At 38.2% G+C, this 27,512-nt stretch overlaps 1 long non-coding RNA gene across 1 annotated transcript; it reads left to right on the top strand.

Annotated features, from left to right (window-relative positions):
- Positions 1-19,129: 19,129 nt before the first annotated feature.
- On the top strand, positions 19,130-22,499 carry LOC142623630 (uncharacterized). Its single transcript, XR_012842171.1, has 4 exons — positions 19,130-19,289; positions 20,233-20,298; positions 21,622-21,676; positions 22,190-22,499. It is a non-coding gene; the product is annotated as an uncharacterized LOC142623630 (long non-coding RNA).
- Positions 22,500-27,512: the final 5,013 nt, after the last annotated feature.

Below are 27,512 nucleotides of genomic sequence, written 5' to 3'. Positions count from 1 at the left end.
ATGAAGTAGATCCATTAATTTTCTGTTGCATATGTTTTGTATGGGATACAAACATGTATTTATCCATCAATGGCTTCTCATTAAATGTATCAGTGCATATGTACGGAGTTACACATTAGTTGTTATAATTAGTACCCTAAAATCCAATTGTATGATTTTATCTTATTAATAAAAGTGTTTTAATTTCTGAGACAATATAATATGAAATTTGGATATTATGTGTTGTAGTCCAGGAAATGCATTGTATGTTCTATAGGTGTGGGCATGAGATTCTCATATAGAAAATCTAAATCTAAATTCATTGTAACCTCATAAATTCTAGTTCATAGTTTGTAATGAGATTAGGTATCTCATTTGATAAGACTATAATATATCAATTATGATGATATATCTTAATTATGGAAGTAAATACTTCTAATTGATATGTTGAAGTATTTGGAATACATCGAACTAGGTTGTGAGATGATTTTAACTACTGTCATTTGAAAAAAGTAATCTCACAGCTACTATAAGCATCAACTCTTAATCTTGAGAGGATGGTGACCCCAAACACGAAATGTGGGTTGCTTTGATGTATGCCAGAATGATATCTTGATATGTTGGGTAATTGCATGTAACGTTGTGGGAACATTATTCCTCAAGATGAAATTCATAATCTTGATAAGAGATATGAAACTTTCTCTGAAGATAGATTTAATGGGAATTGATTGTTGAAAGAATTGGGCACAACTATTTTAGTAAGTAGATACCAAAGTTTATATTTCATGAAATTAGATTTTTTTTAATATAAGAATAATGAAGAGATTAAATTGAGAACTCAAGGACTTGATTTAGTGTCAATAAAGTTACAATAATTTGTCACTTTATTTCATTATGGATAATTTCATGGATTTTTTTTTTAGAGATAATTACAATATGCTGCTAACCCCGCAACTAGAACCCTTTCCCCTAAACCCCCAAGCACTTTGTGCATGATGAGGTATTAATTCAACTACAAGGCCCTTAAAGTTAGGGTTTTATTGTCATGTTTTGATTCCCACCTCAAACTATACAAGCTAAAGCCCTTATTGGACTAGCTAGCTTTTACTCTTGATAAGCACATCAAGGGTCACACACATAAAAGAGCGAAAATTTGAGAAAACCCTAATTGAATGAAGTAGGTTTGGTGATTGGCTAAACAACTGGGAAAAAAAAGATGTTTTCTCTATCTTTCTCTACATCGCACAGTTAGGGTTTGGTTCTCAACAATAAAATCTCACACTCTTGGCTAAGCAAATATTCATTGAGGTGAAGATCAAGGAGGATTCAAGAGGATCAAGTTGTTGGATTTTTTCAAGAAGTAATTTGAAACCAAAATGTTAGATCTAGGGTATCAAGGTAAGTTTTCTTTTGAATCCTAATTTCATATTCATAAGGAGCATGTGTTTATACATCATATGGATTATATTTATACTATTTTTAGTTGTGTATTTCATGTATGAATGCCTGTGATTTCCCAACACTTAAAGTCCAAATAACTCCAACCAACTACAACAGGGGACACTCCTTGTCTTCTTTTGGTCCATTTACCCTCATGAATGCCCATTCGAAGTGGTCAACCACATTTTTGAATCTACAACTAAAAGCTACCCATCTATCTCATTCAGTTTCTCCACAACCCATTTGTCCAACATCAGTATAATATCACCAGATCTCCAACAAACCCTAAATAGAGTCAATCCACATGAAGCCAACCCCACAAACTCCTTACCACCCTTCTAGTAATTAATTCCATCTTTGTATATTGAAAAAAAAATAATGTTACTCTTCCCAAGTCTTGATCCAATTCCTAATGTGGAGCCTTTTATCCCTCTAATTCAATCCTCTCACATTAAGAAATCTTATGATTCCTTAAGACACTATCAATGCTCACTCCCTAATAACACTTATTTGTTTAGCTGATCCTGACTCATAATTAATAGAACTAAACAAATTCATCAACTCCTAGCTAACCTTCACCCTTACCTTTATCAATTTCTTTTGAGCACTACCTTTTGCTACCCACTATATTCTCTTGGCTTCTATGACCTTGACTAAGCCCATAACATCCACTAAGAATCTTGCACAAGAGCTACCTGAAAATTTTCAAATCCTTTAAACCTTCTCGAGACCAAACTGAGATATGGGTATTATCCCCTACATTGCTTGCCAAAAATCCTTCCCTTACCCACCTGAAAACCCCATATCCTTCAAAGGGTTTGAAGTGGACAAAGTCTCCACAAATATTGGGCCTTCTTCTTCCCCAGAACAAATCATGTCTACCCCACTCCCTAGGAACTCCCCTTAAACCCAAGGTACTTGGACCAAGTCACATTAATCTTCTTCAACCCATTCATCCACCCTTTGTACAAGCTCTTTACCTTTCACGATCACCATACTTTCAAGACCTTTTATATCAGATTTGCTTGTGACCAACAGGTACTCTAGAGGCCAAGAGACAAGACACGATAGATTCGTTGATGGCCAAAGCCTCAACTAGTGGCCTAGAGATCTCCATCACAACTACAACTTGCCTGTCGCCACACAATTTGAGAATCCATTCTCTAGAATTCCACCATGACTTTTACCATATTATTGTTGATATGTTGCAAGGGTGAGTGCCTATCTTGCTTCTCATACGAGTTGGTGAAAGAGGTATTAAATATTGATACTAGAAAAAGGGGGGGGGGGGTGGGGGTGGCGGAAGAAAAGCACGAAATAAAACTCACACACTAATATAAGAAGCTCAGCACCAAGGGAAAAACCTAAGAATACAAGGCTGAACCCACTCACCGCTCAATGGACTACCCAAAGAGATACATAGTATAACATAAATAATTTCTAAATAATCACTCTCATAATCCACCTATTCAAATTAGATTAACATCTATATATAGTGTTCAAATTTAACCTCTGAACATGGGAGAACTAAATAGAAATAAATGACTACAAGATTTCTAAGACATAGAAAATAAGAATGCAATTAAATGATCAGTATTTCTCACAATCAGCATACTTTAAGATTGACTAAACAAATGTCGTAAGACTAGCCTTAATAAGCTTTGACTAGTATGACCAGCTATGGATAAATTCTTGATTTGGGCCTCCAAATCCAAACCGTACGTTTTTCCTATTTGGGCGTGTAAGACAACAAGGGCTGTTGGGTCCGTTGGCTCTTTGTTGGACACTCTTGTGTCAAATATATCAAGTTTATATCGTGTTTCTAAAGGCAGGTGGTGGTCAACTCGCATCTCACTCACTGTGTTTGGCAGCTCTCTGTGACTTTTGGTACAACCTCCAAGATTTTAGCCTTTCATTTTGCATCACCTTCCTCCACACTCCACCTTGTTCCTGCAAGCACCACCACTTAAGGCTTTTGTTCCCATTTTTCCGACCACACTTTCATATTCTCCCTTTAATTTTGATTGATCCAACCTTGTTTTTGTGGTGACATTTTGCTTAAGCTATAGTACTCTCCACAACTGAAATACAAAATTCATGTTAACCACTACTTTGCTGCCCTTCCGGAATAATGATATGATGATAGACCCCTACCGACGACCCCTATAGATTTCCATCACTGATTAGAAATTCCCATCGGTGTTAGAACAACATTAGATAAAGAACATAGTATCTCGGTCTCTTAGTGAGCGCTCAGGGTAGTTGTTTGAGACCAAATCCTCAATGTTTGACATCATATTAGTAGCACTCCCCTTGATCTCTCATAGTCTCAGAATGAACGTCAACCTCCCTTCCTCCACCGAAACCTCAAGGGATTTTGATTAAATGAAAAAGAAATTAAACTCACCCATGATGAGAGATGGAACCGAGCTCCACACAATAGACCTCCAATTTTTTCAGTACTTGACAGCAGTGAGCACTTTGCATCGCTCGGTTTACCTCATTGCCAACATCACGGATCTAATCATACGTACCCTTTCTAATATAATACAAGCCTCGTCACAGGCGAGTGTGATGAGATTTGTTTAGTAGTCCTATTTTGTAGAAAAAAATAATTGTGTTTAATTATTTTATATATATAATTTTTATTTTAAAAAACTAATTTATAAGTGAATAAATCAATTTAAAAATTAATAGGAGAGTGGTCATATTTTTTAGGCAATGTTTTAGTGGAGTCCAAATCTTCTATCCCACTTTTCTTGCTCCACTCTATACTCCACCAATAAAAACTTGCTACGTGTTTACCTAATTAATTAAATACTACTATTATTGATTTATTTAATGCTACCGTTATTAATTAATAGTAGTATTTAATTAATTAGGTGAACACGTGGCAAGTTTTTATTAGTGGAGTATAGAGTGGAGCAGGAAAAGTGGAACAGAAGATTTGGACTCGTTTTAGTGAGAGTTAGAGTTGCATTTTTACCAGATTGTCCTTTAGTTTTGTCTCTACTTAAACACAGGACTGTAAGAGCATTTTTGAACTAAAAAAATAAAGAATCCAAATAAGAGAAGCTCCTTAAATAGTAGTATAGATACATTTAGCAGTTCTATTTTGTAGGAAAAAAAATTGTGTTTTTTTTTAATTTTATATATATAATTTTTATTTTGAAAATCGAATTTATAAATGGATAAAGTAATTTGAAAATTAACAGGAAAGTTGTCTTATTTTTTAGGCAATGTTTTAGTGGGAGTTAGAGTTGCATTTTTACCAAATTGTCCTTTAATTTTGTCTCTACTTAAACATGGGGTTTGTGGGGGGTAAAAAGATCCTGATGGGAACATGGGCCTTTTGGGCCGTGTTAAGAAAGGCCGACCTGACCCTGGGTTTGGAAATTGTTAATACTATGGGTCGGCCCATGCGCCGAGGGTCCGAGGACCCAGCCGAGGGTGAACTTACCCTCGGACTGACACCAAAGAACCCGGGACTTCATGGTACAGGTTAGGGAATGACACGGTCAAGACCAATGGTTAAAAGGGGTGAACCCTTGAATGCCCCAGAAGCACCAGTGTTGAAGAAATGTCAAAGACAAAGGCTGCTACCTCCACATTAAAGACCCTGCACCTACCACCCTGGCCGCATTAATGGGGAGGTGACACTTAAACAGTGGAAGGGAAACTTCTAGTTACTGTTCAAAGGTACTAAGAAAAGAAATATCTATACTAAGGGAGGAGTTGGGGGCAACACGTGTATAAAGTATTAAGAAGAAGAGTATTTAAGAAAGACTGGAACGAAGGAGGACGGAACTTTTTGTAACCTAAAAAGAAAAAAAGACAAAGAGAGAGATAATATAAGAACAGCTCTCGGCTTACGTCCGAGGAGACCTATTTACGTTACTCTTTGCTGTTTCCTAATACTGGCAATCTTTAGTTTGTCATTTAATCTTCACTCACTTCTAACCTGGGTTTCAAGCCCACTCTCTACAAGTTTTCATTGTTTAAGGCTCATTGGGCCTGAGCCCATAACTGTTCTTGGGTCCAGGTGCAATTGTGCACTTACAATTGGCGCCGTCTGTGGGAAATCTAGTCTGGAAGTAGTAGAGATATTATGCAGGCTTTAGGCTCTCACCATGCAGAGTCACAAGGATCACAACCGGAAGATCATTTCGAACGTCTTGAACGTCATAGGGATCGTGAGGGAAGCGTCCATACAGAATACCCAGGGGATAGCCATACTCAAGGAGGGGGTAGCACTACCCACGATGAGGGCTCTAAATCCATGCAGAAGGAAATTAATCGTTTGAAGAGGAAGTTACGCCGCGCTAAACGTAAGGTTTCTCCGTCCTCATCTAGTTCTTCCTCAGAAAGAGATAGGGGAGTTGACTACGGTTCAAGGTCATATTCCCCCACTAGCGCAACATCCTCCGGCGAGGAGGACGACCAATCAACTCGCAGACGTAAGAAGCTTCGTTCTAGGGGCTTAGGCAACGATACCATGAGTAGAGCGTTGCACCAACTCTCTAAATCTCCGTTTTCGCGGAGGATTGAGAGGGGAAGGCTTCCCAGGAGGTTCACCCAGCCCACCTTTACCATCTACAATGGCCGGACTGATCCGGTGGAACATGTGAGTCACTTCAACCAAAGGATGGCAGTGCACTCTCATAACGAGACTTTGATGTGTAAAGTCTTCCCCTCCAGCTTGGGACCTGTGGCTATGAGATGGTTCAACGGTCTCAAATCGGGGTCTGTAGGCTCGTTTGGGGAACTAACTAGAGCATTTGCTTCGCGGTTCATCACGTGTAGCAGAGTCCCTCGGCCATTGGACTCGTTGCTATCCATGGTTATGAAGGAAGGGGAGACAACGAAAGCATACTCCGACGGATCTTGGGAGATGTTTAATGAAATAGACGGCGACTTAGATGAGGTGGCGCTTAATACATTTAAGGTGGGCCTCCCTTCTGATCACGACCTACGAAAATCTTTGACGAAAAAGCCCGTCCGCGGCGTACGCCGTCTTATGGATCGTATTGATGAATATAAAAGGGTAGAGGAAGACCGGCGAGCGGGGAAAAGGGAAGGAGAAGGTTATCCCGCGGAGAGAAGGGATTTCGGGTCGGACGGATATCACAACAACAAGCCGAGGAGGGATTACATTGGACAAACCGGCTTGGCAGCACCCAGTCAGTAAATGCGTGTTCCGAGAACCGGTGCATCGGTTATTAGAAAAAGTTCGCAAGGAGCCCTTCTTCGGATGGCCCGGCAAGATGGCGGGGACCACTGCGAGAAGAAATCAAAACCTTTTCTGTCGGTACCATCAAGATGTGGGCCACACTGCGAGAACTGTCGGACTGTGGAACCATCTAGAGCGGCTCGTCGGTGAGGGAAAGTTGAAGCGGCATTTGTGTCGGCCACCGGGCGGGTCGGTCAAGTTGGTTCAAACAACCGGAGGAACGGTTCATCTCGGCCGGCATTGGGAACCATTAACGTTATCTTCGCCGCACACAGCGGGGACCGGCTCGGGTCCCACTCGGGTCATGGCGGTTTCCGTCCGCGGGCCGAGGATGTGGGTGGTAGGCCGAAGAGATTAAAGAGCACCTTACCTATCTTGGGTTTCTCCGAGGAGGATAAAATAGGGACTATCCGGCCCCATGACGATGCTCTTGTGGTTACCCTCGAATAGGGAATTATGACGTGAAGAGGGTGATGATAGATCGGGCGGCGGTGCGGATATCATGTACCACGATCTATTTAAGGGGTTAAGGTTGGAGTTGGAAGATTTAACTCCTTATGACTCACCTCTTATCGGCTTTGAAGGGAGAGCCGTTGTGCCAAAAGGACAGATCCGTTTACCCGTTCAATCGGCACGAAACGGTTGAAGTAGATTTCATTGTGGTTGACGCGTACTCTCCATATACGGCCATCCTCGCCGGGCCATGGCTGCACGCTCACGGAGCCGTCTCCTCTACCTTGCACGTTAAGGTTAAATTCCCCTCGGGGAACACGTTGAGGAGATCCTCGGCGGCAGGTAGTGGCCGAGCAATGCATATCGGCGGCAATACTTCGTCGGTCGGAAGTCGAGTTATCAACCTTGCCCATCTAGGAGTCATAGCAATTAACGGCTCGGAGGCACCTGGAGCGATGACGAGAAGATGAGGCTGTTTGCGAGGAGTTAGAGAAGTTTGTAATAGCGGATGATCCGGAGAGATTCTTCCTAGTTGGCCTACTTCTGCCATACCAAGAGAAGATGGAGTTGTTGGAATTCCTAAAGGACAATATAGATGTCTTTGCGTGGGACCCTTATGAGGCTCCAGGCGTGGATCCGAGCTTTATTTGTCATCGTTTAAACGTCAATCCGGCCATTGTTCCGAGGAGGCAGCCACCTCGGCGATCTTCCCGAGAACATTCTGAGGCTGTGAAGGAAGAGGTTCTTAAACTCAAAAGGGCGGGGGCGATCAAAGAAGTTTTCTACCCCGAATGGTTGGCTCATCTTGTTGTCGTTAAGAAGAAGAACGGCAGTGGAGAGTGTGTGTAGATTTTGCGATCCGAACAAGGCCTGTCCTAAAGATTCGTTCCCAATGCCACGGATTGATCAACCGGTAGATGCTCTTGTTGGACATCCTCGGATGAGTTTCTTGGACGCCTTCCGGGGTTACCACCAAATTCCCTTGGCGTTAGAGGATCGGAGAAAACCGCTTTCATTACTCCAACGGGGAACTATCATTATAAGGTCATGCCATTTGGGTTAAAAAATGCGGGGCTACTTATCAAAGAATGATGACCCGAATGTTTGAACGACAAGCTGGGGAAAACCATAGAAGTATACGTGGATGATATGGTGGTGAAGAGTAAGACGGTACCTTCGCACATGACAGATTTGGCCGACACCTTCAAAATGCGAGGAAGTATAAGTTGCGCCTTAACGCCTCCAAGTGTTCTTTTGGCGTGGGATCCGGAAAGTTCCTAGGGTATATGATCACTCATAGGGGCATAGAGGTGAACCCGGTGCGGAGTTAAGGCTATTCGAATTTGCGGCCGCCTCGGAACCCAAAAGATATTCAAAAATTGACGGAATGATTCTTTGCGCCGAATAGATTTATTTCTCGGTCGGTGGCCGGTGCCGTCCTTTCTTTCGGTTGTTGAACAAGTGGAAAGGGTTTCAATGGACCGAGGATTGCGAGGTAGCTTTCCAACGGCTTAAGCAATATCTTTCTCGGCCACCCATTTTATCTCGCCACGAGGTGGACGAGGTTTTATTCGCTTATCCGGCCGTAGCCATTCACGCGGTGAGCCTAGTCCTCATAAGGAATGAAAATGGATTACGAGATACCGATCTACTACGTTAGTAAGTCCTTGAATGAGGCCGAGATGCGCTATCTGCCTTTGGAAAAAGCACTTCGGCTGTAGTCCACGCCACGCGCAAACTCCCTCATTATTTTCAATCTCATACGTGGTTGTTTTGACCCAGTGCCTCTCAAGGCCGTGTTGCGTAGTGCCGATTATTCGGCAAGGTGGCAAAATGGGGAACCATTTTGGGAGCCTTTGATGTTAAGTACGGGCCTCGCACATCGGTGAAGGGACAGGTCCTCGCGGATTTGGTGGCGAGTTTGCGAACCATTGATAGAAGAAACTTCAAAAGAAGCACACATGGGTGGAAAATCAGTTGGTGTGATCACGGATGTATCACCCTCGGTTTGGAGAGTTCACGTGGATGGGGCTGCTAATCAAAGAGGGTCCGGTGTTGGGCTTGTTCTAGTGTCCCCTGAAGGGATTGTCTTTGAAAAATCTTTGAGATTGGCCTTCTCGGCTACTAATAATGAGGCCGAGTATGAAGCGATCTTGGTAGGCATGCAAATGGTACATAAAATGGGTGGCAAAGAAATCCATGTGTTCTCGGACTCTCAATTAGTGGTCGGCCAAGTCATGGGGACCATGGAGGCTAGAGACCCCGAATGCAAGAATATTTGGCCCGGGTTAAACGTCGGCGAGCCGAATTCGACTCATTTGCCTTAGCTCATGTCTCTAGGAGTGGAAACACTCATGCGGATTCTTTGGCTACATTGGCCACATCCTCGGCTCAAGGTCTACCTAGGGTGATTCTCGTTGAGGATTTGATAGAACCTTCTCTTATAGGCTGCTAACGCACCTCGCATCCATTTAATAAGGCCTGGTCCTAGTTGGATGGATTCAATCATATCTTTTCTCAAAAATGACATCCTTCCCGAAGACAAAGTTGAAGCGAGAAAAGGTACGTCGAAAGGCGCCGCGTTTCCGGTTGTCCGAGGACCGGAAGCTATACAAACGATCCTTTTCGGGACCGTATTTGTTGTGTGTACACCCTGAATCAACGGAATCATTCTTGGAGGAATTGCATGAAGGAATTTGTGGGAGTCATACTGGGGAAGGTCCTTAGCCCATAGAGCCACGACTCGGGGTTATTGGTGGCCTAATATGCGAGAGGGAGGCTCGGGATTATGCCGGAAAGTGTGATCGGTGTCGAGGTTCGCCCCTAATATCCACCAACCGGGAGGGGTTCTTAATCCTCTGTCTAGCCCTTGGCCTTTCGCACAGTGGGGCTTGGACATTGTAGGGCCATTCCCGAGAGCTGCTGGAAACAAAAGATGGCTGCTTGTAGGGACAGACTACTTCACTAAATGGGTAGAAGCTGAGCCCTTAGCCAATATCCGAGATGTTGATTCCAAGAGGTTTATTTGGAAGAATATTGTTACTAGATTTGGTATACCACATACTCTTATCTCGGACAATGGCGTCCAATTTGACAGCAACGCCTTTAGGCGATGCTAGTGACATGGGCATCACAAACGGATACTCTACCCCGGCTTATCCTCGAGGAAATGGACGGGCCGAGGCCGTTAACAAGGTCATAGTCAACGGGCTCAAGAAGAGGTTGGATGATGCGAAAGGCAGATGGGTAGAAGAGCTCCCTCATGTCCTGTGGACGTATCGGACCACTCCGCGCAGGTCCACTGGAGAAACGCCATTCTCTATGGCTTATGGAGCCGAGGCGGTGATACCATTGGAGTCTGGATTTCCTACTCTAAAGACAAGTTCTTTTAGTCCAGAGAATAACAAGGAACTTCTAGAGAGAGATCTTGATTTACTTGAAGAACGGCGTGAGGCAGCTATGGTCCAAATGGCTTATTATCAGCAGAAGCTAAAACAAGGACATGATGCTCACGTGAAACTAAGGCCACTTGCGCCTGGTGATCTTGTATTAAGGAAAGTTGTAGGCACTTCTAAGAACCCAGCATGGGGTAAGCTAGGACCTAACTGGGAAGGCCCCTACCGCATTGTTTCAATAGCAGGCGTAGGGTCGTATAGGTTAGTTGACCTGGATGAACGAGTTGTACCACGTCCATGGAATGTAAATAATCTTAGAAGGTATTATTATTAATCAAATAAGCTTTTGTCAATTAATGTTTCAAAGTTATAGCTGGCTCTCATATTTGAAGTTCTTGTTCTAAAGAATCAAACGAAACTTGGTTAAGTGTAGTCCTCGGACCACAAACCTTGTGGAAATTGATGTCTTATCATTTGTTAAACGGAACCTTAGTTATGCCGGGTCTTCGGACCTCCTACTTTGGGAAAATTAACATTTGAAGTTATTGTTTTAAAGAATCAAACGAAACTTGGTTAAGTGTAGTCCTCGGACCACAAACCTTGTGGAAATTGATGTCTTACCATTTGTTAAACAACCTTAGTTATGCCGGGTCTTCGGACCTCCTACTTTGGGAAAATTAACGTTTGAAGTTATTGTTTTAAAGAATCAATCAGAAACTTGGTTAAGTGTAGTCCTCGGACCACAAACCTTGTGGAAATTGATGTCTTATCTTTTGTTAAACAGAACCTTAGTTATGCGGGTCTTCGGACCTCCTACTTTGGGAAAATTAACATTTGAAGTTATTGTTCTAAAGAATCAAACGAAACTTGGTTAAGTGTAGTCCTCGGACCACAAACCTTGTGGAAATTGATGTCTTACCATTTGTTAAACAGAACCTTAGTTATGCCGGGTCTTCGGACCTCCTACTTTGGGAAAATTAACATTTGAAGTTATTGTTCTAAAGAATCAAACAGAAACTTGGTTAAGTGTAGTCCTCGGACCACAAACCTTGTGGAAATTGATGTCTTACCATTTGTTAAACAGAACCTTAGTTATGCCGGGTCTTCGGACCTCCTACTTTGGGAAAATTAACATTTGAAGTTATTGTTTTAAAGAATCAAACAGAAACTTGGTTAAGTGTAGTCCTCGGACCACAAACCTTGTGGAAATTGATGTCTTACCATTTGTTAAACAGAACCTTAGTTATGCCGGGTCTTCGGACCTCCTACTTTGGGAAAATTAACGTTTGAAGTTATTGTTTTAAAGAATCAAACAGAAACTTGGTTAAGTGTAGTCCTCGGACCACAAACCTTGTGGAAATTGATGTCTTATCATTTGTTAAACAGAACCTTAGTTATGCCGGGTCTTCGGACCTCCTACTTTGGGAAAATTAACATTTGAAGTTATTGTTCTAAAGAATCAAACAGAAACTTGGTTAAGTGTAGTCCTCGGACCACAAACCTTGTGGAAATTGATGTCTTACCATTTGTTAAACAGAACCTTAGTTATGCCGGGTCTTCGGACCTCCTACTTTGGGAAAATTAACATTTGAAGTTATTGTTTTAAAGAATCAAACAGAAACTTGGTTAAGTGTAGTCCTCGGACCACAAACCTTGTGGAAATTGATGTCTTACCATTTGTTAAACAGAACCTTAGTTATGCCGGGTCTTCGGACCTCCTACTTTGGGAAAATTAACATTTGAAGTTATTGTTTTAAAGAATCAAACGAAACTTGGTTAAGTGTAGTCCTCGGACCACAAACCTTGTGGAAATTGATGTCTTATCATTTGTTAAACGAACCTTAGTTATGCGGGTCTTCGGACCTCCTACTTTGGGAAAATTAACATTTGAAGTTATTGTTTTAAAGAATCAAACGAAACTTGGTTAAGTGTAGTCCTCGGACCACAAACCTTGTGGAAATTGATGTCTTACCATTTGTTAAAACAGAACCTTAGTTATGCCGGGTCTTCGGACCTCCTACTTTGGGAAAATTAACATTTGAAGTTATTGTTTTAAAGAATCAAACGAAACTTGGTTAAGTGTAGTCCTCGGACCACAAACCTTGTGGAAATTGATGTCTTATCATTTGTTAAACGAACCTTAGTTATGCCGGGTCTTCGGACCTCCTACTTTGGGAAAATTAACATTTGAAGTTATTGTTTTAAAGAATCAAACAACCTTAGTTATGCCGGGTCCTCGGACCTCCTACTTTGGGGAAAACTAACATTTGCGGTTAAACGAAAGATTGCTTAAGATTTGTCTTCGGAAGATGACTTTGCTTAAAGCTAACTTCGATTGTGTCTGGATGTTAATACCTTACCGTTTATTAACTCGGATCTTAAGTTTTATATCTTTAAGTATTGAGTGAATTTGTGTAAGGAATGGTCCTCGGATCTTACATCCTACTAGAAACGAGTGTTATGCATTATAAGGGATTAATCGTTATATGAAGTCCTCTTTCCTTTTTTATCAAGGCATTGTTCAAACGTGTTAACTATGTCACCTCGTATTAAATCTTTAGTAATATACGCATGATTATGTGGAAGTTACGATTGTGCAATCCTTGGAGTTAGATTTTTATACTCGAGAAACTTTTGATATGACTTAATGGGAAAACTTTTGTAATAAGTACATAAAGAATAAAGAAAAAAGCGAGACACAATCCAAGTGAAAAGCAAACGAAATTGTCTTTCATTAATCAAGTTAAATATACATTACAATATATAATTCAAAAACAAAAAAGAATGGAAAAAGAGAAGCCCTAAGCTAAGTCCTAAGCCGTTGGAGGGGATCTTGCTAAGAGGTACTAGTGCCCTCGGTCTTTCTCAACTCCGGCTCAAAAGGAGTCATAACCCGCTTTCCTTTATCCGCCGTCTTTGTTGGAAGGACGTTGGGTTCCACTATCCGGTTCAAGTCCTTCTCTCGCATCTACTCCTCCTTCCTTTTCTTTATTGGAACCAAAAGGTTCTGTAGGATCAGAATCTGCCGTGGGACCATCGGAGGTAGAATAGGAAGAGTTGTCTCGGGGGTAGGAGTAGCGGCAGGAGCTTCTTCAATCTCCCGTATTTCTAGGGGAAGCCAAACGTTCTCGAGACTTCCTCAAATCCGAAGACCGGGGAACTCCTGCTACGTTTAAAGCTTCCCCCATACTTTTTGACGATATTCGCGGCATAAAACCGCGAATTCCTCTGTCACTTCCTCGGTGGTCGCTACCCCTTCGTCAAAACTTGTACGCTTGGCGGCTGAAGAGAGAGTTGGAAGGAGCTGGCTTCTTCCTTCATCGAGCCGCTGTTTCTTCGGATCCGAGCACTCCCTTTGAGCTTGGGAGAGCTCTTCATTTCTTTCCTTAAGGAGTTTGCGCTGTCCTTCTATCTGGGTCTCCATGGTCTTCAAGTTTGACTCGACCCCATTCTTCTCTCTCCTCGGCTCGCTACCTCCGAGGTCGGCTTCTCGTTCTCGGCAAGGGCTGTACCTAAGGTCTTCTCGGTCTCCACCCTAACTTCGAGCTCGGCCCGGCTACTTTCCGAGCGTCTTCAATAAACTTTTCAGCTACAAAGACCTCCCGAATAGCCCGTAAAAAAAGCATGATGGAGTTAGGAATAACAAAAACCAATTTAATTATAAATATTGTTGAAGGGAGAAACATTTACCAGCGCTAAGTCTCTTTTTAGAGAGAGGAATAGTTGTGGTTGGCCCATCTTTTCCAAGGTCTCCATGTCCTTGGGCGAGGCAGGGCGTTCTAGGGCCTCGGCCAGTGGTGGGCGTGGCCTTGTTGAACCGCCCTTATACCGGATCGGCAGGAGATAGGAGCGCCGTCCGGCCTTAGATCGGGGGACCGGGTGGCCGGTGCTCGGTGCACTACGGCCTCATCCCCGATTTCCCCGAGTTCAACCGAACGGGATCTACCCTTGCCCTTATCCGGCCTTCGCCGATGGGCGGGGGAGTTGTTGACGTGGCTTCTTGGGCTCTTTATTAGTCGTCCCCTCATCATCCCCCTTCCTCTTCTTCTTGGGATCCTCGGCTAGCGCTTGGGCTCACCGGAGGAGGAGGAGGAGGTAAACCGGGAGAACTTGGGACGTCCCCTTTTTCTTCTTCTCTCGCAACTTTGGCAGCCCTATTAGTGAGAAGACCCTCCATTCGTCCCATGTCTTCTACGGATTCGTCCTCGGGAAGGGCAACTACAAACCCTGCAATTCCAGAGGCCTCGGTGGCTTCTTCTTCCTCTTCGGAAAGCACTACAAACTGGTTCCAGCTAGGTCTCTCGGTGTCTTCTAGATGTAATTTATATATCTAGTCGTCAAGGGTGTGTGAAGAAGACACCCGCTCTTCTGGAATGACGGCCGTTTGTGCATGCACGGCAAGGGGGACCGTCGCTATCGCCCGGTTGTACAGTAACGGTGTTAGGAGCGTCCGGAGGTCACGGTCGTCCAAAAAATGGCGCCGAGCTACGTTGATCCTCTTCCGTCTTCGGTCGCCCGCAATAATGGCGTCCTCTATCTCTTGGAAGTCTTTGGAAAGGGGAGTGTATCCGAGAATGAGGTGAGCCGCCCGGAGTTGTAAGTCTTCGCTAACGAACACCTCGGAGCGAAGTACCCGGTTTAAATCGGCAACGTTACAGTGACTCAGGCGAGGACGCACGTGTTGCTTATCTGCAAAAAAGACGTCAAAACAAACAAACCTGGTTAGATTCACACAAATATTTAACAAGTCTAAGTAAATACAAATACGCATTTTTGTGTGTGTGTTAGGAGAAGTTGTCCGTGGGGAGATTAATCCTACGGCGTCGCACCCGGATCCCCCCACCGAACCGGGCGATGAAAGCCATCGTGCCGGTTCCGGACACGATCAAGTAGTCGTCCTTCATGCCTTTGTTTGATTTGGGCGGACAGAGATTAGCCTAACGGTGCTAGACCGAGATTTCATATAATAACCTACTTTAGAAAGTTTGTGGGACTCATATAGGAACACGACATCGTGCCATGTGAGGTTTAAACCCATCTGCTCGTTTAGAGCATCTACACTACCTAGAACTCTAAAAACGTTTGGAAGGCATTGGTCGGGACACAACCTGTGGTTGTGAAGGTACTCCCTCATTACGGGTTTCATTGGAAGGGTCATCCCACCCTCTATGAAGGCTATCATAGGGATGATAACCTCTCCCTCTTTCCTAGAACCGGCCACGGCTGTTGCCGGGCAGTATTCTAACCCTACGTCGCTGGGAATATGGTATTTGGCTCTAAAGCCTTCCATCCCGGCCGGCGGTATCAACTAGACACTTGAATTTTCCCATTACGGAGACGATAGACTAAACTTTAAAAGGGAGAGTGTTTGTATTGGTAGCCGAGGACAAATATTGAGGAGAAAAGGTTTAGAATAGGAGCAAGAACTTACAAGGTTCAAGATGTGCAAATCTCCACGGTTTTCTCAGTAAGGTATGATGGCCGATGTCTTGATGGGATTACCCCCGAGGAATTAAATGAAGGCGCGGGTTCCCGAAGCGTCACGACGTGCGAAAAGGCGGCCTCGAAATTATGTCTGTCCCGCCTAAAATTTCGTGGAGTAATGAGAACCGTTGGATGCCCATCTCACCGTTGAACGTGGGAGATAAGGAGTAACTTACAGTAATAAATGCGCGCGTTTTCAAAAATAAAACCGCCAAGTGTCATCTTCTGGGACGCAAAACGACTTCCACACGTGCCATCACTTATAAAGTGTGTAGAGCAGCTTCTCGTCGGATCAAAACCCTATTTTTCTCCTCGGACGTTGAAAATTAGAGTTTTGAGGGGCTATTGTGGGGGGTAAAAAGATCCTGATGGGAACATGGGCCTTTTGGGCCGTGTTAAGAAAGGCCGACCTGACCCTGGGTTTGGAAATTGTTAATACTATGGGTCGGCCCATGCGCCGAGGGTCCGAGGACCCAGCCGAGGGTGAACTTACCCTCGGACTGACACTAGAGAACCCGGACTTCATGGTACGAGGTTAGGGAATGACACTGTCAAGACCAATGGTTAAAAGGGGTGAACCCTTGAATGCCCCAGAAGCACCAGTGTTGAAGAAATGTCAAAGACAAAGGCTGCTACCTCCACATTAAAGACCCTGCACCTACCACCCTGGCCGCATTAATGGGGAGGTGACACTTAAACAGTGGAAGGGAAACTTCTAGTTACTGTTCAAAGGTACTAAGAAAAGAAATATCTATACTAAGGGAGGAGTTGGGGGCAACACGTGTATAAAGTATTAAGAAGAAGAGTATTTAAGAAAGACCTGGAACAGAAAGGAGGACGGAACTTTTTGTAACCTAAAAAGAAAAAAAGACAAAGAGAGAGATAATATAAGAACAGCTCTCGGCTTACGTCCGAGGAGACCTATTTACGTTACTCTTTGCTGTTTCCTAATACTGGCAATCTTTAGTTTGTCATTTAATCTTCACTCACTTCTAACCTGGGTTTCAAGCCCACTCTCTATAAGTTTTCATTGTTTAAGGCTCATTGGGCCTGAGCCCATAACTGTTCTTGGGTCCAGGTGCAATTGTGCACTTACAGGGTTATAGGGGCAATTTTGAACTAAAAAATGAGGAATTCAAACAGGAAAAACCCCTTAAATAATAGTATAGATTATTTTGAAAATCTAATTTATAAGTGAATAAATCAATTTAAAAATTAACAAGAGAGTTGTCCTATTTTTTAGGCAATATTTTAGTGGGAGCTAGAGTTGCATTTTTACCAAATTGTCCTTTAGTTTTGTCTCTACTTAAACATAAGGATGTAGGGGCATTTTTGAACTAAAAAAAATGAGGAATCCAAACAAAAGAAGCCCTTTAAATAATAGTATAGATAATAGTATATCTATACTACTATTTAAGTGGCTGCACTTGTTTGAACCGAATTTTTTTTGTTCCAAAATACCCCTACACCCCTAGGTTTAAGTAGAGACAAAACTAAATGGTAGTTTGGTAAAAATACATGTCTAACTTGCACTAAAATATTGCCTACAAAATATGAACACTCTTTTACTAACCCATTTCTTCAAAGTAACTATACGTTTATTATTTTTTTTAAAATAGAAAAATAAGTTAAACATCCAACGTTTATCCAAAAACAAATCTAAATATATATAATAAAAAAAAAAACTAAAGAACAATCCAGATTGTTTCTGTTCTAAAATACCCTTATATTCCTATGTTTAAGTAGAGACAAAATTAAAGGACAATTCGGTAAAAAAAAAACCCTAACTTCCACTAAAACATTGTCTAAAAAATAGGGTCACTTTCCTATTGATATTCAAATTTATTTATCCACTTATAAATTATATTCTCAAAATAAAAATTATATATATAATAAAAAATATAAATTTTTTTTTTTGCTACTACCACTAAAAAAAAAACCTCATTTATATATATAATCTAAACCTCTGAAACTCTCACAATTTTCTGCATCATCATTTTAATTTATAAAAAAAATTAATTTTTTAAACTAAATAGTGAGAGAGCTCTAACAGAAGTCTATCTCTTTTTTCCTTAATCCCAAAGTTTTTTTTTTTTTTTTACGTGAATCTTTCTTTTTTCTTTTTTTGAAACCTAAAGTGAGTCTTTTAAAAAAAAAATTTCTATCGTTACATTATCATTTTAATTTATAAAAAATTTTTAATTTTTTAAACTAAATAGTGAGAGAATCCTAGCAAGAGTCACTATCTTTTTCCCTAATCCTAAAGTTTTTTTTTTTTTTTTTACGTGAATCTTTCTTTTTCTTTTTTTCTTTTTTTGAAACCTAAAGTGAGTCATTTTAAAAAAAAAATATTCTAACGTGAGGTGTAATTAAAAAAAATTATAATTATTTTTTTAATCCTAATTCTAATGCAAGTATCAAAAAAAGTTAAAATTTTCGGTTTATATTATATATAGATAATAATAATGATATGGCAAGCACTAAGAATATGATAATACAATTTGTAGATCTACTATCAAGATAATATAGATTAGATTGATGGTGGATAGTAGATTTAATTGCAATTGAGTATTATGTGAAGTCATTACCATAGAATAGCTCACGCTGGAATGTGTTATGTGGAACCAATGATATGAAAGAAAAAGAATTTTTCTAAACTATTATATTGAACAAAAGATTACTTATTTTCATTTATGTTCAAGTTATACATTTTTTTTAAGCTAAATCATAAACCTTTAAACAAAATAATTACTTCTAATTTTTATTTAGGGGAGATTACACTTTATCTACATGTGGAATGGTGTTAGAGTAATGGCAAGCATAGAAGTGAGTACCGTTGGGTTAACAGATTAAACCACAAGTAGGTAAAGTGCTAATTTTTAAACCACATGTGGGTAAAGTGTTTTTTAAGCAAATCACAGGTGGATAAAGTGTAATTTTTCTATTTATTTAACTATCTCGTGCATCGCACGGATTAGTGACTAGCATAGATATAAAACCGAAACCACCTTTGCTAACGCCACAATTTTTCACATAAGTACAACACAATATTTAAAAAATAAAAAATAGAATTAAAATAACTGTTTTCCTCTCCAAAACAAAACCTAATACTTTTTTTTTTAACCCATACTTATCTTTAAAAATAAACAAAACTCAATAGACACAGACACACAAACGCAAACTCAGCACGCAGATTTGCTCCTCTCCTAACGCTGCCCCTCATTCCTGCTCAGAGCATCCCTCTTCTCTCAGTCTGGCTCTCTCTGTTCATAGCCTTTGCTGGCTCAAGTCTTGACCTTTAAAGCTTGGTACGTTTTTGTAATCCTATTTGGTTCTGGAGAACATGTTGATTTTGTATGATTTTGTTTCTCTCTTTTCATAGTCAAGTCAAGCTATTTATAGATTACGAAAATTAAAAAAAAAAAAAAAGATTGCTTAGAGTTTTGGGTCTTACGGAATTACTAATTTTCTGATCCAATTTTGTTTTAGGTCCTTTTGTTCTGTTAGGGTATTTCAGCAATTTAATTTTGATTTTTTGTTTGCTCTGTGATGAATATGTGTTGTTCATTCTGCTATGCATGTTTAATTTTCGTTTTTTTTTTTGGTTGGTTCTGTTATGGTTTTATGGTGAGATTTAAGTTTTGTTGTAATTGGTTTTGTTATGGTTTGATGTGTTGTTGAATCCATAAATCAGACTCATCAGACTTTGGTTCTCTGCCATTTGATTTGCAAATTTTAGGTTTGGTTAGAAAATCTGCAATCAACATTCGGCAAAAGGGTATATTTCCTCTGTTTTACAGCTTAGGTATTACATGAAAGGACAAAGCTTTTTGGGTTTAACCATCTTTATTTTGCTTTATTCATATTACCTCTGTTTCTGCTACGTATTACCTCTGTTTGGATGATTAATAGGCAAAACATATTACCTCTGTTTGGACAAAATACAGTTAAGTGAGAACTTTCATATTACCTCTGTTTCTTAAACTTTCATATTACAAAATAAAGATGATTAATAGGCAAAACATATTACCGCTGTTTCTGTTACATATTACGTCTGTTTCTGTTAAATAAATCAGAAACAGAGGTAATATGTAACAGAAAAACAGAGGTAATAACTCCCCTTTTTTCTACAATATTTTTGATCCATACTTTAATCCTTTTTGTTAAATCAATTGTTGTGCTGTAATGCTTAAACAAATTATTTGACCCATGGAAATTATGACTATTTATGTTTTCCACGTTGGTGTTCAGCTTTGCTTGAAGCTTCAAGAAAAGTTAATTTCAGAGATTTCTTAAGACAAGGCTTGCATCTAGAAGGTATAATTTTTCCTTTTCCTTCCAGTGGGATCTAATCATATTTATTTATATTAGTTTTGTTTACAAGTTTATGCTTTAAGGTAGAAGAAAGTGATGCACATTCTAGAATGTTAATTTCCCGTTCAAAACGTCCATAGGCAAGAGGACTAGAAACTCTTTTATAATATTTTGTCTACAATATTTTAGATCCTTATTTTGTCCTATTTTCCCCTATTGTGTTCTAATGCTTAACCACATTAAAATTTGATGGTTCTTTCCCTTGAAAGTTGTTTATTTTCAATCTTGAAAGCAAATATTTTTAGTAAGATAATGGGGTGGCAGATTTTTTATTGATATGAAAAAAATTATAGAGAAATTGTCATAGCAAGTCTTAATGACAACTTATGTTTGTTTATTAAAAAGTCTATTTTCTTTCTTTCAAGCAACTTTGGTGAGATACAGTTTATTTAATTAAATTCCTAGAACCATTGTTCTCTGTCAGTTTTTTTTTTCGAAGTTTGTCTACAAAACTTTCTACATGTAAATTAATAGAGAGATTGAAAAATTGAATTGGAACTTAAGCAAACTTATCTGTCATCCCATATTTGATAAAAGAGGATTAGGAGCCTCATTTAAAATCTGAAAGGATTATCAAATAGTCATAATACAATTGTAGGACAGTTTATGTACCTTGAATTTGGTTCTCTACAATCCATTTGTTTCTTTAATTGTGTACTGATCTTACGTTATTAGATTCCAAAAATTTTGATACTAGGATTTGTTTTAGGTTTCAATATTAAGTAAAAGTTGAGTCTAATCTTGATGTCAAATATGTATTCTTGTATGATTAATTTTCTTTACTTTTAGATGAATTGCATGAGGTTGATTAATAATCTTTCTCTAGTTGTATGTCTTATATAATTATATATATGATCAAAGTGTATTCTCAGTTGGTATTGTGAGTAGTGCTGTTTGCTTCCAATACGTTTCCCGTGTTTTCTTTATTTCAGAATTTCTTTCTTTTTTGGTTTTCGAGAAACATAGGTCTCTTCTCACGAAAGCCTACAATAGGAAGTCTTCCCTGCACAGATTTTAATATGTACTTCTCTTTTCTTTTTAAATTTTCTTTTTGGAATTTGTTTGCTCAATTAATCCAGTTTATAACTCTCTTAACACATTATTATTCTCAACTTTATTCCCATCATCTACAGGGTTTTTGGTTTGAATTTGTTGTTGATTCAAACCCTATATGTAAATCAAAAGAAGATGCAAATTGTTTGATGAATTACATTAGTTTTCTGTTCTTTTTCCACAATTTGATTTTGTACAATGTCCCTTTTTCAGGTTTAATAAGTGGACATATATACTCAATGCTTACACAAATTTGCGTATAAAAAAGGTATAATATACTCTCTTCTATTTTTGCACTGTCTCTTCAAGACCATGGGTTCTCCCAGTGGCTACTCTATTTTATGAAATTAAGATAAAAAAACAGAAAAGTAAATTACATAATTATGACAATAATTAAAGAAAAGAAGCAATTGAAGATCAATATTAAACTCAAGTTCTCACTTGAAGTGAAGCTACAACCTACATTTAGAGTTCAAAATGCTTTATTGTGCACAAAGGCCTTAAGAATTGGATTTGTTAGGACTAAGGAGGGGTTATTTAAAATATGATGATATGACCTTCTTGGCTAATTAGCATTAGCAAGAGGACTATTTTCTTCATATTCAAGTAGTAGCTTATCATGTAAAATTATGCATGATGGAATCTTTGAGGTTAGTTTTTACTTAGGAATATTTATTCTGTTTATTCTCTTTTTAACAACATGGAATATCACATTGTTGTTTCGCCTTTTTTAATTGAGAGATTTTAGCGTAAGGATGTCTAACTTTTATTCTTTTGATAGTTAAGGTGAAAAGGGTTGCATTGGTGAGCTTCTTTTGTATTTCTCTTGCCTTTCAAAGGGCACAAGACTGAGGATGTATACTTTTATAATGCCTGGTCTACATGAGATGGAGTTTCTACTAATGAACAATTGGATGCTTGCTGTGCACACAAGATTGAGACAGGGCTGATGAATGACATTATATGTAATAACATTATAGCCTTAATTCACCAAGTTCAAGGTCCTTAATGTTTTTCTTTTAATATGTTTTTTTATTTATTTAAATGGATGTAGTTTATATAAAGATATGTAAAGCATTCTTGTGTTTGCATGTTGTGCTCCCTTTCTACTGTTTACTAATTGCACCATATATGACTTTTCAAATGATACTCCTAAATGTGATTTTTCAAGCAACATTGATGATGACAAGAACAAGGAATAAATAACCAGGATTTCGCAAAAAGACTAAATAATAGAAGGGATTATGTTTAAAAAAAATGATAGAGACCTTAAATTTCATGAAAGAAATGATGCAATTGATAATAGACATAGGATGCCTACCAGTTGTTTGAGGTTGTTAACTAAAGGTACAAATAAGTTATACGAAGATAGATGTTTTTAACTTTGTACTTGGGTAGAACACAGCAATCGAATTTCTCATATTGGTATAGTGTTTTTAGAGATTTGAACTTCTATAAATACTCATGTATTATTTAACATTCTTAAAAATAAATAAATAACACTATTTTAGAACTTAGTTATTAATTCTCATGTGCATCGCACGGGTTAGCAACTAGTTAAACTAACTAATAAAGATTTGACAAAATGTAACCTACAAGCACATAATTGTTCAAACCAAGCCTACACATTGTCGTTAAATTATGGTTAGTGATATACAATTGTACCCATTTGGGCAAGTCAACCAGATATCATCATTCATTATTAGTTAGTATTATATTTTATCATACAAATTGAAGAAATTTTTTGACAAGATCCAGCTAAGGTGTGCTTTGGCCAACACACCGGTTATCCGTATGATGTAATACTACTGCCCAAACCTCAGGTAACATGAACCTTCAAAATCTAACAGATTTACTAACCACATCTCTCAAGCTGAAAGTCAGCAAGAATGATTGAAAAACCAAAAACTCAAATGATCACACCGAATCAAAAGGACACCAGCTGAAATTGTAATCATCAGTCGTATTAGACTTTTGTTACAAAATGAAAAGGATTAAAATAAGACTGAAGAATAGGAAGAGATGAAATAGAAAGAAAAGCATGGTAATCTTACATAGATGTTCATCAAATATAAAAAAAGATGCAATTTTTGGTCATTGGAAATTTTCATGGACTACAAACAAGAGAAACCCCAACCAAAATCAAGTAGTGGAACTGAAATAATAGAACATAGGAAACTTTATAAGAGACCTATGTGAGAGACCGCGCTTCTTTGAGGGGTGCTCTCAAATAGAGATTTGGGTGCTTAGGGCACTTCTCTTTTGGGTAATTGTGTGGAGTCACTACTTATTTTTTTATAAAAAAAAGAAAAAAAAAATGCAATTCACATGTCCAAAAATACCTCAAATGTCATTAATTGATTATACAAATACAACTTGGTAGAATAACTTTACAAGACTTTTGTCCTAAATACAATCTATTTAAAAATTACAAAACTTTGATCCTAGTTACAATCTACCAAAACAAAAGATAAAACACTAGTCTACTATCCAAAAACCTAAGTTCGAGGGCTGAGTTACAGAATAGGAAGGTGTTAGGCACCCATTCCGCCCAGAAAGAGTCTGGTATTCTTGACTCTAATAACCATTGTATACCCTTTTGTATGATATTGAATGATATGCTATAATACATGTAACAAACACTTACTTGACAAAATTAATTTAAACAAATTTGTCTTATGAATATGTCCTCTTCTCAAAGAAAAATCAGATCTTTTTTTTTTTTTTTTAAGTTGAGAAAAATGAATTTTGATAAACAAAAAAATCAGATATGTTTTGTAAGGGATAAAAAAAAAGGGGGATTTGGTTAATAAAAATCAGATCTGTTTTGTAAGGGATAAAAAAATGGGACTTTTAAAAGAGGATTAATATTCATAATTCAAATCTATTATGCATGCATCATATATTTATGGAATGGCATAAAAAAAATTCTTTAACCTAACTATTAATTCATTCTTTGAAAATTCAAAATCTGCAGTTTTTTTTTTAAGAAGAAAACTATTTCAAAAAAAATTTCAGATCTGTATTTAATGAAAATACTAACCTGTTTTGTGTGCTTGAAAATTTCAGATCTGCATTTAATGAAAATACAGATCTGTTTTGGACTAGAAAAAAATTTTAGATTTGTATTTAATGAAAATACAGATTTGTTTTTTAACCAGAAAAAATTTCAAAAAAAATTTTCATGTTTTTGACCAGAAAAAAAAAATTTAGAAAAAATTTCAGATCAGCATTTCATGAAAATACAGATCTACTTTTGACCAAAAAAAAATTCAGATCCGTATTTAATGAAAATATAGATCTGTATTTTGGTTTTTTTTTGTTAAACAAAAAGAAGTTTTAATGATTAATTGCAGATTTTGAAATTAAAAAAGAATTAAATCACAAATATGTTAAAGAAAATTCCAATTAAACATATAAACATGGTATATATGAATTGTGAACAGGATCATAATGAAATCAAACACATGTTAACAAAACCCATGCAATGAAAAACACAACACATCAATTAAGAGAAAAGAAAAATAAACACAAGAGCAAAATTAAATACCTACTCGCATGAGCGTACCCTTCAATGGAAGAATATTTTAGAAATCAAATAAATTTTCACTTCTTTGAGGTCTAAAATACTTTACTTACAAAAAAGAAATTCTTAAAGCCAAGGCTTCTAGAACATCTTTAACGTAAGGGGAGCAGGGAAGTCAGAAAAAGAAGGGCCCTGAATTTTGATCTTTTTCCTCTATTTATAGAGGTTGAGATGCTTGAAAAATAAGCTGAATAAGATCATATACGAATTGGAACGCGTCCTTATCTCTAAAAATTTGAAAAAGATAGGTTTTATCTTAATCAAAGTTTCCCAGTCCAGCCAAGAGTTTGGGCCAATCGGCACTTGCCATGTGGCAATCGGCAATCCAAGAGTGCCAACTGGCCCTCTTGGGTGCCAAGCCTTCTTTGTAATTTTGGTTCAATCTAGACTCTTTTTTGAGGATTTTGAGATGGGAATTGCACCTAGGCGCGTTTTTAATTCATATTCTAAAAATTAATCTTTTTTGCTTGATATTCAGGTTTTTAAAGTAATAATTATTTGATAGATAAATATTCTAAAAAGACTGAATTATCCACAATTTCTTTGTTATTTGATCATCCACTTTATTCCTATGCAAGTAGGCTTATTTTTGACAAAAACCACCAACCTATCACAGAATTATTTAATTAATTTAATTGTTTAACCAATCAGAATTAATTTAAATTAATCACGCGTGATCGGTTCCATCCAAACAAAATGCATGCAAACCATGAAAACTTGATCATGTGATATCTTTCAATTTAACAATCTGATTTAGGAATCGGGCATACCATTGCGACTGTTAGAATCTCAAGATCATTTTTATGATATGCAATGAATGAATTAATGCATGTAATGCAACTATGATTTTTCCGGGTATATAAATGGTCATTCTAGCCATCTTCCAAGATTAAATTATGGGTGCAAAATCGAGTGTCTACACCCTAAAAGCAAAAGTCTTAGGTTAGGATCACGTTACATTTGTAAGTGCAACATGACTTAAGAACTCTTATTAGATTATTCTTTGAAACTCCCATCCATAAATTAAATATTCTCTTTATTCTTAAGACGCATGTCAAAATTTGTGTTAAATTTTTTGCATGCATTTTTCGATGTTCGTGTAAGTTATTTGTGATTATTTGTCGTGTATCTTGTGATCACTTGCTTCTTTGGTGTTTACATGAGTCTTGTGTAATTGTGTGCTCTTTTACATGAGCTTGCATACATCTTTAATGTTTACATGAGTTTTGTGTGTTTGTTCTTGAAATCTTATGTGATTGTGTGTTTATGTGTGTCATGTATGACTATTTGTGTCTTTGTCATAAATGCACATTTTGAGTGGCCTCTTGTGTTTGGACATAAATGCTCGGTCGAGTGGCCCCTTAGGCATAAATTCTCATTTTTGAGTAGCCTGTTTGTGTTTGGATGTAAATGCTTAGTCAAGTGGTCCCTTTTGGCATAAATGCTCATTTGTGAGTGGTATGTTTCTGTTTGGACGTAAATGCTCGGTTAAGTGGTCACTTTTGGTGTAAATGCTCATTTTGAATGGCCTCTTGTGTTTGGACATAAATGCTCGGTTGACTGGTCCCTTTGGCGTAGGACTTGTTTTGCAGTGACAATTTCTCTTTTTCACTGCACGGCTCCTAGTACATGACTAACCAATCGATGTGCGGATCCTAGTACGCGACTTACTCACCAACTTGAGAAAAATGTTGGTTGCAAAGTTCTTCAATTCATCAACACGATGAAGATCACGAAGCTCCTTGGTCATAAAACCCAACAGCGTACAAACACAGCAGCTTCTTTAAGAGAAAGATAAACTAGGGCAAATCCTGTCCCGGTTACAAGTTGCATGAACAAAACTTTGCCTCACACTTGCACAACCTTTGAAGGCCCTTAAAATAATCCTTATATATGTTTAGGGTTGTGAGAAAAGAAAGCCTAAACATGTACACACAAATTGGAGTGAAATCAAATCTGAAAAACTGATTTTCATAAATCTCGATAGAGAGGTTATCTATCGAGCAGCTGTCGAGCATCGAGCTAAACTACCTTTTAAACATCGATAGATGCTATCTGTTGAGCTAGCTGTAGAGTTTTAAAATCCAGCACTTCTTCACCTGTTTCTTGGACAGATTTACTTTGCTTCAATACTTGAACTTGAAACTTGTTCTTTGAAGTATTAAACACATCCTAGATCTACCCAATTACAAGTAAAGTGCGTTTTGTCAAATGATTAGTCAATTCTAAATGACATATGTTCCTAACATGAATCACATATGTCCTAACAAATTTTTTTTTTTACTTTTAAAAAAAATTGATTTTTCTGGATAAAATCACATTTTTTTTACTTTACTCAAAAAATTATCTAATTTTTCTAAATAAAATCATTTTTTTAACTTTTCAAAACATATATGATTTTCTTTACAAATCTAATTTTTTTCATCTATATAAAAACAGATCTGATTTTTTTTTTTTCAAATCAAATCCAATTTTCTTTGTTCACAAAGCAGATCTAAATTTTTCTTAAAAAAAGAGG

The sequence above is a fragment of the Castanea sativa genome, chromosome 2 (assembly GCF_040712315.1).
Source record: "Castanea sativa cultivar Marrone di Chiusa Pesio chromosome 2, ASM4071231v1".
In the NCBI taxonomy this organism is placed as follows: Eukaryota; Viridiplantae; Streptophyta; class Magnoliopsida; order Fagales; family Fagaceae; genus Castanea; species Castanea sativa.
The sequence above is the reverse complement of the archived record's forward strand: the minus strand, read 5'-3'. Positions and strand labels throughout refer to the sequence as shown.